Source organism: Cololabis saira, chromosome 7 (genome assembly GCF_033807715.1).
Source record: "Cololabis saira isolate AMF1-May2022 chromosome 7, fColSai1.1, whole genome shotgun sequence".
Taxonomy (NCBI): domain Eukaryota; kingdom Metazoa; phylum Chordata; class Actinopteri; order Beloniformes; family Belonidae; genus Cololabis; species Cololabis saira.
In genome coordinates this window covers 31,450,063-31,465,219 of record NC_084593.1, presented here as the reverse complement: position 1 = coordinate 31,465,219, position 15,157 = coordinate 31,450,063, and the positions used below count along the sequence as shown (strand labels likewise).

Sequence of the window (15,157 nt, the reverse complement as noted above, 5' to 3'; positions counted from 1 at the left end):
AACTAATTCCTTGTTTGGAAAAGTATCTGATCACATAAAGTGTAAAACAGTGGTTTGTCATGATATTCATTACAACATAAAAGTAGATTGCATCAGGAGACCCTCAAATGGTCACAATAAAAAAAGAAAGATGTAAAGAGAAAGTGAGGTGAATCTATTTTTCTGTATTGTAGGTCAAAAGATTTACAGTGTTTTTCAGTGAAGTGTAGTTTCTCATATAGCTGCTGGCTTGAAACGTTAGTCAGTTTTCATTAAAACAGAAATGGTAATGAGTGACAGCCGCATTGAAGTTTGTAGTGTGATTATTAGATAATTATTTCAAAGATAATGGGCCTTGCTCATTAAATTTTCATAGATCTGTGAGTTGACGTGCACACAAATCACCTCCTTCTTAAAATCCTACATAAATGCAGCGTAAAACTTGGATTTGATCTTCAGAACCTTTCATTCATGAATGCCACTCATTTGCAGTCCTGCCCATGAATCCCATGAATCCCACCCAGGGACCACCATGTAAGAAAGTGTAAAGATGCTTCTCAACTTTCAGGTCTATGTTTGGATATGATTCATGTTAAAGGGGACCTATTATGAAAAACACGTTTTCTCTTGCTTTAACATATATAAAGTGGTATCCACTCAGCCTGCCAACTCAGAGAAGGAGGAAAGCAACCAAATTATGCAGTGTTTGTACAGCCGCCCGGATGACTACGAGCCGTTCAGATTCTGCCCCCCGTCGTTACGTAACAACGGGAGCGATTTACATCGGTTGGCCTCCGATGCGTGAAACCACGCCCACAACTAACTCCGCCTGCCGGAGCTTCCGCCATTTTTGCGTAGCGGTGTATCGCGTCATTCAGGCAGCCAATCAGCACAGTGTCTCATTATCATAGCCCCACCCACTCAGAATCCCACATAGATAATGAGGTTAGAGAATGGGAGGATAAAGACATGGCTCAGAGGCTGAATTTCTAATTTATTTAGCAAAAACAATCAAAAGCTTGTTTTTAAAACATTCAAGGCATTCAAGGTATTAGATGCCATAATAGGTCCCCTTTAATAAAGAAAGAGAGAAAGAAAAAAATTGAGACACAATAGTAGAGGTAATTTTAGTTAATGCTGAGTAAAGAAAAAACACTTAATGTTGCTCTGTTAGAAGGCTACAGGGACCAGCAAGGCATGGGCCAGCAAAGAGGTGACTAATGCAGGTAATCTTCTGTCCAACATAGCATGGAATAGGTGATGCACATTTCTTTTTATATTTAAAGTTGAATGAAAACAAAAACAACATTTCTCTACAATGACAAAACTCTGTTCCAGAAACCTGAATCATCTCTATATTTGAAGATACCTCTTCATCAGGAATCAGATCTGATGGAGACAGTGACATCCCTCCTCAGGAGTCAACACCAAACTGTTACGGTAAGCTTATAATTGTCATATAATGTGTATATCGTTTTGCGTTGCGGCAGCCAGGGTATATCTTGCTTTTAACTCTTGATCCTGAGCCAAGACAGCATATCAAGCTGATTTAATTAACCCACTGACATTTAAAGAAACATAATCTGAAGCTTAAATATACAAAATTCATCTATTAAAATGAAAATATTGTTTTACATTAAATTTCATATTTAAAACATGTTTAAAAGGTGTTTGCATATTGTGAAAATAACTAATCATATAACAGATTAATGTTGTCATGTCTGATGATGACAAGCAATAATTACGTGCACGCTTTACTAACACAAGTTGGTTTGGTAACGACATCTGAAATGATGATGGAAGGAAAGATTCCGTCCCTATGAAGGTGGGTAACACTTGTTAGCATCATAGGCTAGCACAATGTAAACTAAGCTAACATGGAGATTTTCCAACCAGTTGCCACACTTGTTCCTTTCACCTATTTGCCCATGTTAGGATTGAACAGTGGGTAATTCACCACCGGTCAAGACAGTAGATAGTTCAGTCTGATCCCATAATTTGAATAATTGTTTTCAAATTAGGTGAAAATGACCAAATCCCTTTGTAATTCCACACTACAAACTGATGTCAGATGTGTAGAAGTGACCAGCAGTTGCATGGATGAATAAACTTAGCACAAAAGGTAAGGACATTTATGTTTGGTAGATGCTCTCTTTGTTGTAACAATGCTTTTTTGCAAAAAATCTTATACCTTTGGAAAGCCTGTTTATTTCCCTCTTAAATGTTAACACATTTGTAAAGAAAATGCATTTGTGGGATGAGCAGCAGAGCTGAGTATGTGGGTTATGCCCATGAAAACTTTGCTAAATGCAGTGGTGTCAGTAACACGTGCCCTGGAACTGGAACATGTGGAGAAACGTTATGTTCAGCGATGAGTCTGGACTCTGCCTATGGCAGTTGGATCGTAGGGTCAAAGTGTGGAGAAGACACAGAGGACACTAAACTGATTGCTGCACCCATAAAAGTAACATCTTTTGGTGAAGGCAGACTGTAGGCCCTACAGTGTAGGGCATCTCCCTCAGTGGAAAAACAATGCTCTTCATTATTGGAGGCAATCTCAATATATATCGAGATATATCAAGATGAGATTCTGCAACCAGTGTCAATCTCATATCTCCACAGTCTGGGACCAAACTGTATCCTCCAAGATGACAACGCTCGCCCCCACAGAGCAGGATTTATCAGAGACTACCTCCAGAATTTGGGAGTGGAGAGGATGGAATAGTTGGCCAGCAGTCCTGACCTCAACCCCCTTGAACACTTGTGGGATCAGCTCGGGGTTGCTGTTCGTGCCAGAGTGACCAACTCAACCACGTTGGCTGACTTGTGACGAATGCTGGTTGATGAATGGGATGACATCCCACACCAGACCAGGCTGGTGACCAGCATGAGGAGGAGGTGCCAGGCTGTTGTGGCTGTGTATGGTTCTTCCACATGCTACTGAGGTTCCCGCTTGTTAAATGGATACATTGTTAAATTATTATATATGTGTTCTTTCATCAAACTTCAATCATCAAATCCACCAAACACCAAACAAGAGTCAATGGCAAAATTGGCAGAGAAGATTTGGCAAATTTTCCATGGGTGCAACCCACATACTCGCTCTGCTGCTCATCCGGCAAATGCATGGTCCTTACAAATGTGGCACCATTTAAAAGGGAAATAAACAGGCTTTCCAGTGGTATAAGATTTATTGCCAAGCAGCATTGTTACAACAAAGAAACAATCTGCCAAACACAAATTTCCTTACCTTTTGTGCTAAGTTTACATACACATCCATCATTGAGAAGCCCAGTTTTTATACAGAGGTTATGTGCCTTAAAAAACACATGTGCATATAATTTTCCGCTGCAGTTGTGTACAAGCGATAAGAGGTTTAATGAGTCGTGATCTCAGTTTAGTATTTTGGGTCCATCAGTAACCTAAATTTACAATTACATTCGGTCGTTGGAAAATAGCTTGTGATTCTGTTTAACAATTATTATCCATATTTTTGTTGGATTGCATATTTCAGTACACCACAGCTCCTGTACTTGTCACCTTTGTTTAGGTGCTTAGCTCTGTCAGAAATGCAGCGAAGAACATTGTTTTCTTCCCCTGGTTGCACTTGCAGCTTTGTGTGGATATTGTACAGAAACTCAACGATATATGTTCCCATTTTGGTGAATGTACCAAAAGTGTTTATATAGGAATACTTTATGGTTATAACACCATAAGAAAAACACAGGAGAAGTAAGAAATGATCCAGCAATAACTCTAACTGTCATAATAATACTCTGTTGTTGAAGAAAAAAAAAATTGAGCTCTCTATTTTGCAGGACCACGCCCTGAGGTTTTGTACCATGTTTTTCCACTAAAACTCTCTTAGCCTAGTCTCGTCCTCATTTTGAAAGAGAGTAAACATGTAAACGGTGATGCAGATTTGTTTTTAGATGGAGTAAGGTGGGGTGTGAGAGCTCAACTTCTGTTCTATTCTGTCTGACGGCATGTCTTCTCCAGACAGCGTGCGTGTGTGTGTGTGTGTGTGTGCGTGTGTGTGTGTGTGTGTGTGTGTGTGTGTGTGTGTGTGGGTGTGTGTGTGTGTGTGTGTGTGTGTGTGTGTGTGTGTGTGTGTGTGTGTGTGTGTGTGTGTGTGTGTGTGTGTGTGTGTGTGTGTGTGTGTGTGTGTGTGTGTGTAAGAGAGTGAGGGAAAGAGCTTGTGTCAGTGTGTCAGAGTTTATATGTGTGTATGATTTGGGATTCTTTGAGATGAGGAGTGTGTGTCTGAATCCAGGGGCCTCCCCCCACCTCAATCGCTCATTCTGCTTGTTTTGGATACTATCAGCATCTCCCTCTCTCATGACACACATATACACACACTTTCTCTTGGTTTTGCTCTGCATTGCTCGTCATGCTTCGACTTTGAAGTCGCAGCCTTTTCTTTCCTTTTTTTTGTCTCTGTGTAGCTTTGATGCACTAACGTTCTGTGAATAGTTCCTCTAATGCCTGCTTCCTTGTCTCTTACTCTTCCCACTGCCTGTGTAGGAATGGTGAGTCTCTTTCCTTTGAAACGACATCCATAAATTACAACTTGTCAAGTGTCATTTTCCTTGTTTACAGCCATTTTGGGCTCCCGCTCCCCCATGTTCTTCTCTTGTGTTTCACATTTAATTGCACCAATAATGTTGGCGGTGCTCGCCAAACTCTGCACATGCAGGTTGTGACCACTAAGGGGGTGCGGAAACTATTAAAATATTTTCCAGGCTTTACGAGTTTTATGTGTGTAATTTGTGTGGATATGTCCCACTGTGTTACCACCAACTAAGAGAACAGAATGAGATTGTGGTAAGGACTGTGCTAGTGTGCAGAACGAGACTGTAGGAACCGGCTGAAGGGTGAGAGGAGGCGTCAGAAGAAAAGAGAGGGAGGGAGAACGACAGAAAGAGGGAGAGTTAAGTCTGTACAGGAAATCTGCTTTAAGTGTTCCTAAAGAGCTCGTGTTTTTCCTGCCCTACACAAACAGTATAATTTATTGCATGTCTGTTGAAGTCAGCAGCCCTTTATAACCCCACAATAATTTCCCATATGTTCCATATATCACCACAGAGAGGGTGAAGAGGAGAGGGAGGGTGGAGGGAAAAAAAAATAAAAAAGACTGAGGTAGCAGATATGTTCAAGGGCCCACACACACACACACACACACACACACACACACACACACACACACACACACACACACACACACACACACACACACACACACACACACACACACACACACACACACACACACACACACACAGTTGGGACAGTACCTTCATCTTAATCAGCCCCATATTGGTATATGGATGTATGTGTTATTCCCTGTACATCGCTACACCTGTGGGTGGCCTATGAAATATTAAACACTCTTGTTCGTGTTGTTTACTTTCATCATTACGGGTGCCCTTGATAATAGAAACTCCCTCTTCTCTGAAATGCAGCAGGGAGTACCTTGCGAGGGTCATGACTTCCACACCTCCTGGAGGACCAGTTTGCTCTTGTGCCACAATGAGGCTGATGAGGATTTGCAATTCTAAGATAAGATTTAGGTAAGAAAACTTACAAATCCCCCCCATCTTAGTTTAAGTGTTCAGAGTTTAATCTAGACTCTTTTGATTGTATTTTATTTGTGTGTGTGTCTCAGTTCATGTGTGATTGCCTGAGTCTTAATTTAATATGCATATATTTGCACCACCATTTGTAGGTTGTTTTTTAATTCAGTTTAATTTAGTTTTATCTAATTTGAGCAATGCAAAACAGGTTGACCTTAATCTAGATTCCAATATTATGCATCTATAAGTATTTAACACATTTCCTTGACTTTCACTAATAGAACTCTATATTGAATTCATATGCACAGATAGGGAGATCTGACTATACATTTTTCTTGGACAAATCTTGGCTCTATGAAGCTATATTTTACATTTTTGGAAGTATAACAGAGCAGTGTATGACTGTATTGTCATGTGTTATCCCCATACAAGCAGTTACACTTCATCCTGCGATAATACTTATCAAGCGTTTATGTGGTGTTTTTAAGGTGTATGTATGAGAAATGCAGATACAAAGTGTATGGAAAAATGCATGACAAAAAAACAAACAGCAGAAATTAAACTAACAATACCTGACCATACAGTATGCAAGAAATAATCTAAACTATCTGCATTTCTACACTTTCTCATGACCGACCGCATCTCGACAAACAATTGCAAACCATGGTTCATGTGCATTGTTCGCTTTTTGGAAACTTATAGCATCTTCTCAGCAGCTATAACATCATCTGCAGATGTGAACTTGACTCTCATCAGATAGATGAAGAGACAGGCCGCCCCCTGTTGGTCTCCGTGATGCAGTCAAGCTCAAGTTGGGCTTCTGGAGGGGGGGGTTGGCTTGTAGGGAGGTCGGTTGGGATGGTAGATAGTTGATTGATCCCCATCTGCAGGTGGCCGAGCAGGAGAAGGCTCCAAAACCTGTCCTGCTTCTCAAGTGCAGTGCATACATGAGCACACATCACAAAAAACGAAAGAGCACATCTGGAAACATCTGGAACTCTGGCAGATTAGGTTTATTTACTGACCCTAGAAAACTGTCTGAAGTATGATAGGTGGATTGAGTTCCCAATACTTCAACTTTATCCTTCATCATTTTGATGAAAGCTGTGAGGAACAGGCCAGAGAAGGTCACACCCATGATGCTGCAGCGAGTTGATCGATTTTTTTGAAAAGAATACTCAAATGAACAGTTTTTTTTTCTTCATTATTTGGTCAAATTTTGTTTTTAAGCTTAGTTTCTGAGTCATGGTGAACAGGAAAACTCATTGCTGTTTGCAAATGTGTAATTAAAGCTCGGAAAATGTCCCTCTTTAAAAAACAGATGTGATGACATTGTAGTTGGAGGTTGCGCTTCCCATTTTACAGGCTAAAGTACAACACTATTATAAAAACATGCAGTATGGTTGATTGTATACATGAGGTACTTATTCAAGTAACAAAGCTGTTAAAGTGATTTCTTTCCATGTATCCACAAATGAGTGAATCATCAAGTTATCCAGTGAACACTGCAACTCCCCTGCAACTGCTTATTCATAAAGAAATAGGTTAAGCCTTGATGTTTAAATCACAGGCAGTGTAAATCTCATTAAATCCTCTCATGCCTGTTAAGACAAAAGGGTCTTGTTTGGGAACATGCATTTGAGATCATAGTTTGCAATGGAAGATGATAAATTTGAATCCCTATAAGGCACAATGATGAGATGAATGTTAAGCCAAAGAGGGAATAGAGGAGAAAGGGAGAGTTAGACAGGATGAGTGAGTATTTTACTTCAAAGTTTGCCTACCCTGAGAGCTCTGGCAGCTCTGCAGACATACGAGTTAGCTCAAAATGTGAGAATGATTTGGTGCTTGGGTCCCTGGGGATAGAAACTGTTTGGACACGGGGCGCACTCAATAGCAGATCAATATCTCTGCAATGTCAACCTGGCTCCCTCCTCACACTATCTGAAGAGCAAACAACATGAAATGAAATTTCATTCGATGTTGCTCTTTGAGCAAATGATTGAAGGTTGTCTTTGGCTGCAGGGGATTCGGTAAGAAATGAAAACTAATGTACCTCACTTGTGCCTAATCACTTACAGTTTCAGCAGGCCCTGTAGTGAAAGACACATATGTGTCTATCATAAGTATTGCCATATCTAAATTCAGCTCTGTTGCTGTTCAGCTGAAACACTTGTTATTGTAGGTTGTGCGCTGAAGGCCAGGCGGTAAAGGGGGAATTTATTGCCTCTTCAGAATTGAACAAACAGGCTCTGTTTGCCCTTTCAAACTGTCACACAGAGAAATTATTATCCCTTACGTGCAGCAGTAAAGAACTGATATATAAGCGGTGATGAGTCCAGCGTGTTACAGCTGAGACTACCAATCTGTCTCACCACAGCTTATAGGACTAGAAAGAGAACAAAATTGGATCCTGCTTGAGACCCTGCCTGCTCACTAGATACTTGATGAAAGCCATTTCCTCAGAAATTTATATTAATTCCCCCAAAGACATGTATGAACATGAGGGACAAATATGTTGCTTGAAATTATTCACAAACTGCAACTGCTGCTTGCGAGTTAAGAGGTTTTCCTTTTTCACTCCTCCTTAGTCCTATAACAAACAAAGACACAGAATAAGAGGGAAATCGTGTCATTGATTAGATGAAATGAGTGAGATGTCAAGGACTTCTCTTCATTGCCAGAAAGGCCTTCGAAAAACTCTTCCTGATGAATAAGCTCTCATGAATAGGCTGTAGCATTCACCCACTATCCTGTGCAAACAAGTTGTCCAAGTACCACATTGTTTCAAAAGACCTTGTGACACACAGAAAAGCAGGCAATGTCTTGGACACACATGCTATCCCAGACTCTTTCACACCCGGGCTAAACGTTTAGCCACCCTGGCTAATTAACTGCTGTGAAAGAGTTGTGCATCAAAGGGAGGCGGAATTTGGAAGCTCTCTGACCAACCCTCAGGTCCAGAGGTCAGCCTTCTCCAAGACAGAAGTTTGGATGTCCTGGCCCTGGACCTCTGGACGTTCACCCTTAACCCCTGCTGGAGCATATCAAAGCTCCAGCAGCAGAGGGTTGCACAGACGTTCCCCAACAATAACAGGAGGACATCAAAGACCTAGTTGGAAAAAGACGTGACAAAAAAAAATAAAAGAAAAGCAAGCCAATATCAGATTCTCTCTTATTCTGCAGATAGTCCGAAAGATGAATATAATTAATCTCTCCAGGTTGTCATGGGTCTAAAGGGCCCTTGCTGTGCTGCAGCCTCCTTGGGGCACTTGAGGAGAATTATGTGATTAAACAGACCTGTGAATTCTGGACACAGGCAGGCAGAAGAAAGCTTCAGTTCTCTTCATAATGCCCCTAATGAAGTGGCTGGTGGCTCCGTCATCCCTGGCTGGGCCTTGTGCAGCCTGTTCACAGTCTGTCTAATGACAGAGCGGGGGCTGCAGAGCGCACCAGTGCTTCCCAATGAGCCACAAAGGGAGATCACAGGCTCCATTGTGGCTAGGCACAGGAGCTTAGCACTCATCAGACCCAATAAACCTGTCTCTAGTCAGGCTAGGACACACCCCTCCACCGCCAGCCAAGAGCCCCACACACTCCTTCAGTTGTCAGTCAAGCAGTCTGTCATAATGACATGAGAGAGTCAAGGCCCGTCATCCACTGACATACAACTCACACTTTCTCTCGAATCTGTTTACATTTACATGTTGACATTGGAATAATAGACGTTTATTTTTCTCTGGACCACAGGTGTCGCTTATACTGTGGTCAAGATCATGCATGGGTATGTATCTGCATAGCACTGTGTGTTTACTTGCCTGCCCTTTTGCCTCCATTTTAAACAGGACCGCTCCACTTGGCCCGCGATGCCTCCTGGAGCTCCTGCCAAACGTATGCAAATGAACATGTCCACAATGGCGCTCACAGCTGCACGCAGTCAGCCAAAGATGGAGGACAAGGCGGCCATCCCTTTCATCTGTAACCCCTGATCCCTTCTCAGTGACACATCATGTTCACCCCAATGCTGTTCTCCGCCAAAGAACCATGTCGCCTCCCAGACCAGAAACCCGCTCCCTACAGCTTTTCTCTCGACACACAGATGAGACTTTGGCTAGGTTCGCTGGAGCACTAGAGTGTCTAGGATCTGCTCAAGCTTTCTGCATCATGGTTCTCATAGGTCAAGCACAGCCAACTGCTCTTGAACCTTAGTTGGGGCAAAGTGAAAAAGGGAATGTAAGGAAAAGTAAACAACTTTTTTGTGTACAGGCTCTACTGTGTTGTCAGTTTTTAAGATAAAATTGCTGTGCAGAGCAGACAAGCTGATGGAGGAGGGAGGGTGGAGGAGGTTCATCCAAAAAGAGTGGGGGTAAAGAACCTGATTGCTTTAATCTCAGTGCTTGCGGCACACCCCTTTTCATAAAGCTCTTTTGCCAAGTGATTCAGACCCAGGCCCCAGTGTTCTGCACCCCACTATTGTTCTCAGATGAAAATCAATTCCCTTGAAGACCCTCCTTAATCCGGTTTTTGGCGTCAACAATGGCCACTTGTGCACGGCCCTGATAGACTAAGAGCTGGGATGATGCGGCTGTCTGCTCTGATTCCAGCCCATTCAGGTAATGGCGGCTTGCATCGCTTTGTAGTGCCAAGCGCGGGACTTGACAGGAAGACGTTTGCGATCATAATTTCCTGCAGCGCAGAGGCCTGGGCACCCTACACACCCACAAGACTTTTAATTAGGGCAGACAACCACAGAGATTAGAGATCAGCCTTTAACAATGACTGTCCCTTTGAACGGGCCTCATCTTCTGTCCCCACTGAGCCCATATGGAGAGCATAGTGCCATGATCACGCTAATAACGATCACCTCGGCAATAGCACTCGGCAGTGGTCTCCATACTGGACCCCATGTTCTGTTGATGTCCAAGGCTCTCTGCTCATGCAAATGTGTATACTCAAAATACCATTATGTGTAAGTCCGATTCATGTTTTCATTTGGATAAAATTGTCAAGGAAAATACAATAAAATCTTTTTCTATCGAGATTTTCAAAGGCAAATCAGGGATTCTTCTGACGTGTCTCGGGTGAAATCCAGAGTTGCTTCAATGCTTTGGTCTGAACTAAGTTTTTAGTTGTCTGTTCAAGACAAAAGCAGTAATGTCTTAGTCTGTGAAGTTTTGGTTTTCTACAAGTTCTGGTGTCATCTTGTATTGGAGTCGCACATCAAAACAGTTCAGTTTCCATGATTGCTGGACTCCTTATAAGCTTTGATACAGCCTTCCTCTAACTCTCCAATGACCAACAGGAGAGGCAGCAGAAAAAAGCATCACAGCTACAATCCCCCTTAATTACAGTCAGTGCTATATCTAAAAATCCTGACGAGGGATACAAAGACCTAAATCTACAGAGGAGATTTCATTACTTGTTCTTCTCCTCACCTTTTCTGTGTTTGGCAAAGAAAAGGAACAAAGGAGGATCCCTACTGATTGTGAAGCAGCAGAACAGTGAAACAACAGGACACAACTGATCGCTCATGCATGGCTGGGATTAGGATAAAAGTAGAAAGAGCGTGGAGAAGAAAGCACACAACAAAAGGAACAGGGGACTGACAAACTTTTTTCTTTTTCTTTTGTGGTGAAAAGGATGGAATGAAAGGTCTGGTCATATGAAAAGATAGAGAGAGAATGATTACCAAAAAGAGGCGGTGCTTTTCAGCCGCTGTACGCCTCCGCTCTCACTCTTTTTAACCAGCTACATGAAAGATGGGGCTCAAGTCTCTGGTGACACAACATGGCACAAATAGACCAGATAAAAATGAATTGTTTATGACTACGTTACTATTAATTCTTTCATTATTTGTTTTTAAGGAAAGTCGGTGCTGAACCAGCCATCTTCAATGTGAATTTCAAAGAGCACAAACAAAAAAAAACAAAAAAACAAACATAAAATGGAACATTGTGAATCCCATTGACCAACTGGCTTGTGAAAGTTGTTCATTACACACCAACTAACAAGACCGCAGTCTTTTCAGCCCTTGCCTCCACTAAGTGGAGATCATCCAACAATACTCTGAGTGCCTCCCGTGCCTTTGGACTCAGTTCAAATTGTATTCTATTCCTTATTTATCTCCCTCAACAAAAAAAGGAGGGGAAGGCAAGTGATTAGAATTCCTGTCTTTGACTTCTCCTTATTTAAGGGGGCATTTGTGAATGTGGGGAGGTGATGGCTACGCCTCTATTTCAGCTGGCTCTTTTTAAGTGGTGCACTACTAGTCATCTCTTAGTTTTGGCTGAGGATGAGTGGGGGGACGTAGTTAACTTGTCTGGAGGTCAATGAGGTCACAGTGCGAGTGTGAAGAGAAGCACAAGCTTCCTCAATATAGAGATTTTACAGCTATTGTGCAAATGTGAGAGAAGACTTAGCTCACTACTGAAAACCTCAGTGTTTGTGTTTCATTCAGCATGAGGTTAAAATGTACTCTGTTGTATATAACTTTTGACCTTTTAACTTTTCAAGTTTTTACAAGATGGCTTGTTGTACCGTGTGAATGAGACTTGAGTGGTTTAGTAATAAACTGTTTGATCAATTTATGGGATGATAAAATGATCTGTGTATATAAATGTAACATTTCATGAAGAAACCTATGATATAAGAGCACATTTTTAAAGAGCTAATATATATATATATATATATATATATATATATATATATATATATATATATATATATATATATATATATATATATATATATATATATATATATATCATGTCCTTATTCACAAACCATTGTACCAAATAAAGAATTAGCTTTTGTTTTATTTGTTTGTTTTGTCAATAAGTACAACGCATTGGTGGCAGAATAATATTTTGTATTTCCGAACATCACATCACTCCTTAAAAAGTTCTATGTGAAGAAAAAAGGCAGATTTCTTTTTTTTATTATGAATTTAATCCTGTAATTTGGATGGGATAGCGCTGGACCTCTAAAATAGATATGTTATAATACAGTTTAGATTTATATGTAGGTCACATAAATTTAGGAAAAAACATGATGTATAAAGGTGTTAAACATAATGTGTGAAAAAGTCTCCACGACCCCCCCAAAAAGAAGAAACACATTTTGTATCCTTTTGTGACTTCTGTCTGATGCACATTTTATCAAACATGTTTTGATGGCTTGGAGAGGATTATTGATGAGGATACCACATTTGGTTCAGTCATAGTAGGCCTACACACATTACATTCATCCTATCTTGCTGATAAATACTTTCATTTATCCTGACAATAGAAAAAAATACATATATTCTCACCACCAAAGGAACTAGTGCTGAAATCCCAAAACACCGCCATCCATCCATTTTCAAACCATATTATCCTGTTCAGGAACACGGTAGGCAGCAGTCTATCCCATCAGTGAGAGGCTGGGGAAACCTGGACAGGTCCGAAGTCCATCACAGCATCACGCACAGACAAACGAGAAAGGTTTACCATGCACACTCACGCTTACTCTTACCATCTAATTAGAATCACCACACAACCTGACAGTTGTGGTTTGGGACAGCTGAAGGAAATTGGAGGACACAGAGGAAAACCATGCACACATAAACGCAGAAAAGAACTTGATTCAAATCTTACCTGGCAATAGCTTCAGATATAGCACAATAATTTCAAGTGTCTGTTGAGTGAAAATTGTTTGATTAACCTAGTCTGAACCAGTGAAGAAAATCTGTAATTCATCAACACGTGTATGTGATTTTTATCCCAAAATACAGCCCTTACTTTAAATTTCATTTACAGAATATACTTGTTGGCCAGCCATACTTACAAAACAAAATCCATTGTTAACACCTGCTTATTCCAATTCAAGATCACAGGGATCTGCTGGGAGCAAATGCCAGCTCTCCTCAGGTGAAAGGCAGCGGTACAGCCTGGACACTTCACCAACCCATCACAGGGCCACATACAAACAAGCAACCACACACGGTCACATTTATTCCTACAGGCAATTTTAAATCACCATTTAACCTGGCACACTGGTTTTTGGACTGTGGGAGGAAGCCGGAGTACTCAGAGAAAACTCACAGAAGCACGGGAAGATCCCTGAAGGGATTTGAACCAGGGACTTTCTAGCTGGGAGGCAACAGCGCAAACCGAGCCGCAGTAAGCCAAGCCACAATAATGATGGCAACATTTGCATTTCTGTGAAAGTAAAATGAGCAATGGAATTATGGAAAATATAAAATGTACTCAGTGGGCCATATTTGAATGTTTTCTACCTCTATATTGTTTATTAAAATTTCAAGAAACATGTTTTGCAAAAACACTTTTTTAAAGAGTTTAAAAAGAAAAAATGATGCTGGAGGAAAAACAGGTGAAAAAAAACAGTAACCGATAGTAACAGACATACGCAAAGAACCATCCAGGATTTCAGGCACCAGCACAGGCAATGCATGCTCTTTAAGTGCTTGCTTATGGGTTTATTTCCCTATTGAGGAAGTCTCTCTATTATTCTAAAATATAAACCACAGATGTTGTCAAAGTGGCTTTTTTGGAAAACAATGGTGTCTGTCCTCAGATGCAGGAGTCTGTGGGGGGACTTTTCTGTGCCACCTCCTGAGTTTATCACATCTTGTAGCTGGATTCTCTAATCGCCATGACTGGCTGACCTTTAGGCCAGTGCCCTTCTGGGATTTACAGCTTTCATTGGCCTGACCCTTACCACCCAATACTCCTACAGACTCTCCCGTTACGTGATTTCAGACCCAACGCTGGACAAGAGCTGCTGCTGCTGCTGGCCGATGTGTAGGCTGCTTCTGCTTCCTCAGCATGTCAAAGCCTCCCTAGGTGGTACGATTCAGCCATTGGTTCGTTATCCCCCACCTCCCACAACCTCATCTACCCCCCACCTGCATTAAGAAGGTTTCTACTCTGGCCTGAAGCAAGGTAGACCTGCTTAAAGCTCACCCTAATGACGTGTGCCATGGTAGTGGAGGCTAAATGCCACCACCACATGTGGGGATGATTACAGGAAGTGGTGCAGAGTAGCAGGGGACCTTGGGACTTTGAGAAGTGGGTGTTGGGGACTCAGTTGAGGCACAGAGGCAGTGAATTCCCAGAGGCCATTGTATTGGGCAACTCAGCAAAAAGCCCCATCCTGGCCAGGTCACGCAAATTTAGAACCCAATGAAATGTAGGGGGTAGTGCTCTCTTTATTCTTTTAAACACCTTTTAGGCATCCATCATGCTTCGCCTCAGCAGATTTAGAGCAAAAACAAACAAACAAAATGAATCTGTGGTCGCTTTCGGATGGGAAGCAAATGCATATACACTTCTGGGGCTCAGTCTCAGGACAAAGCTTTTACTCCAAACATCAGGATCATCCTCCTATTCTCACAAAGACAGCGAATAAAATAATACAGTATTTCCTCACGGGACACATTTAATCACCCCAGAGCAAGTGTGTGCACTGGAGCGTGAAAGCACATTTCTTGCACACTTTCATAATGAAGCTTGTTTTACTCTGCTGCTCCTCCTCATTGCACTGCCCAACACTCGCAGATCACAGACTGTTCTGCAATTGTCTGCATTAATGGTAGAAAAAAAAAA

At 41.5% G+C, this 15,157-nt stretch overlaps 1 long non-coding RNA gene across 1 annotated transcript; it reads left to right on the top strand.

Annotated features, from left to right (window-relative positions):
- Positions 1 to 1,319: 1,319 nt before the first annotated feature.
- LOC133447137 (uncharacterized) lies at positions 1,320 to 12,073 on the top strand. The gene is made up of 3 exons (XR_009782895.1): positions 1,320 to 1,419; positions 5,442 to 5,549; positions 9,398 to 12,073. It is a non-coding gene; the product is annotated as an uncharacterized LOC133447137 (long non-coding RNA).
- Positions 12,074 to 15,157: the final 3,084 nt, after the last annotated feature.